We start from the raw sequence: 1,880 nt of genomic DNA on the forward strand, positions 1-1,880 counted from the left end.
AGGGTCAATACAGCCATCAAATTCAAGACTTGAACTAGTAATATATGTCTATTTTCATTCATCGAAAAAACACAAAATGTAGGCGTTACAAGGAAAGTCGATAGTCCATGCCATAATTATAATATAACTATCTTTGTCATCGACATATAAGCCGCGTCAGTTGTTTGTGAAATCCTATAAATTGGCCTTCGCTCAACGCTCATTTTCCATGTAACTTTTTGAGCTATTTACGCAGCCGTCTCTCTCTTGATATTTTTCTGTCTTTGTATTTCTTGACAAGTATCTCAATTTCTTGACAATGGCAGATTCAAACGCAACAGAGCATAGGGATCGCGGTTTATTTGGCTTGTTTGGGAAGAAGAAAGAAGAGGAGACACATCAGCAGCATGGTGCTATCGTGGAGGGAGACGTGGCTTGCGTAGCTCCTCATGAGCAGGGACACGTCGGCGTAGGCGAGGCTCACCCTGCGCCAGTGTCTCACGGCCACGTGGAGGAGGGGAAATCCCATGGTGAAGGCGAGGAGAAGAAAGAAGAAGGGGGACTCATGGGAAAGTTGCATCGCAGCAAGAGCTCTTCTTCAAGCTCTGTACGTTTATTTTGCCCATCAATGCTTTCGTTTCTAAGTTGAATAGATCAGATGGAATACCAATGTGCTTGGATTTGAATCGATTTTTTAACCCTTCTGAAGTGCTTGTATTACGCAATAGCTGAATTAATTATGGAGTCCCTGTTGTTCACGGTATCCATACCCTCAACTATCCTGTTATGGTCTCTCTCTTTTTGTTAGGGCGTAAGGTTTTGTGTTACTGAGCGGTGATCTTTTATTTGGCTTTTGGAAGTGCTATTAAAATTTGACCAACGGATCACAATCCCTTCATCTTTTTAGATTTGGTTGCATTTTGTTCCACCTTTTGCCTAACCAAATATTTCAATTTTTTGCATTCTATTGAAATTCATCCTACCTTACGTACTTTTATTGGTTAAATGATTACACGGATCGGTCTCTAATCTGTTGAAATGTTGTGTGTGTACAGTCCAGCGATGAGGAAGAAGATGAGAAGGGAGAGAAGAAGAAGGAGACAAAGAAGGGTGGATAGAAGGACAAGTTGAAGCTTCATGGAGACAAGAAAGAGGAAGAAGAAGACGGTCATGTGAAGGCTCAGGAAGAAGGGGGCGAGAAGAAAGGGTTGACGGAAGAGATCAAAGAGAAGCTCCCTGGAAACCACAAAGAGGGAGAAACAGAGCATTGAAAGAGCAAATGAATTTTATTTTTTGGGTTGTTTCATCTTATAACGAGTTGTGTGTAGACCATCTTTTGGTTTGAAGCATACTGTGGATTGTATGTATGCTGTGTTTTTCTATATATAATAAAGAGTGTGATGTTGTTGGTTTTGGTTTGTAATTGCAATGTTTCAATGAGGCCTCTGTTTCTAATGGAGATGCGTTTAAACAAATTTTCCATAAGAAATTTGGGCCAGCAGGGGCTAACCAATATAATTTGTTTATTTTAAAACGTGAAGTTAAAAAGTTTGATTATATCATGGTGCTTAAGGAGACGGGGAATGCATCGATAGGTTTCAAAGGAACTCAACTTATTTATGGATAGGTTTCATAGGTCAAATAATAACTGAGGAATCTTACTGTCATAGATATCAGTAATATCTCTTTATCAAAAGGAAAAACTTGACCCTTACTATCATAGATACCAGTATTATAGCAAATCGTATATATACAGGTTTGGATTGTGGGCAGCAATTTTTTATATTTGTTATTAATTCAAAATTATTTCCAACTTATTTGACTACAGAGTCAATATTTGCGTTATTCAGGGAACCAAGGTTCCCATTTGCTTCATTCTAATTGATCACTTCCAATTTTAA

General features: G+C 38.7%; 1 pseudogene; it reads left to right on the forward strand.

Annotated features, from left to right (window-relative positions):
* Nucleotides 1–298: 298 nt before the first annotated feature.
* On the forward strand, nt 299–1,250 carry LOC149559854 (uncharacterized; annotated as a pseudogene).
* The last annotated feature ends 630 nt before the right edge of the window (nt 1,251–1,880 follow it).

The sequence above is a fragment of the Cupressus sempervirens genome, chromosome 4, assembly GCF_028749045.1.
Source record: "Cupressus sempervirens isolate cs-2001-9-10 chromosome 4, ASM2874904v1, whole genome shotgun sequence".
NCBI classification, from domain to species: Eukaryota; Viridiplantae; Streptophyta; class Pinopsida; order Cupressales; family Cupressaceae; genus Cupressus; species Cupressus sempervirens.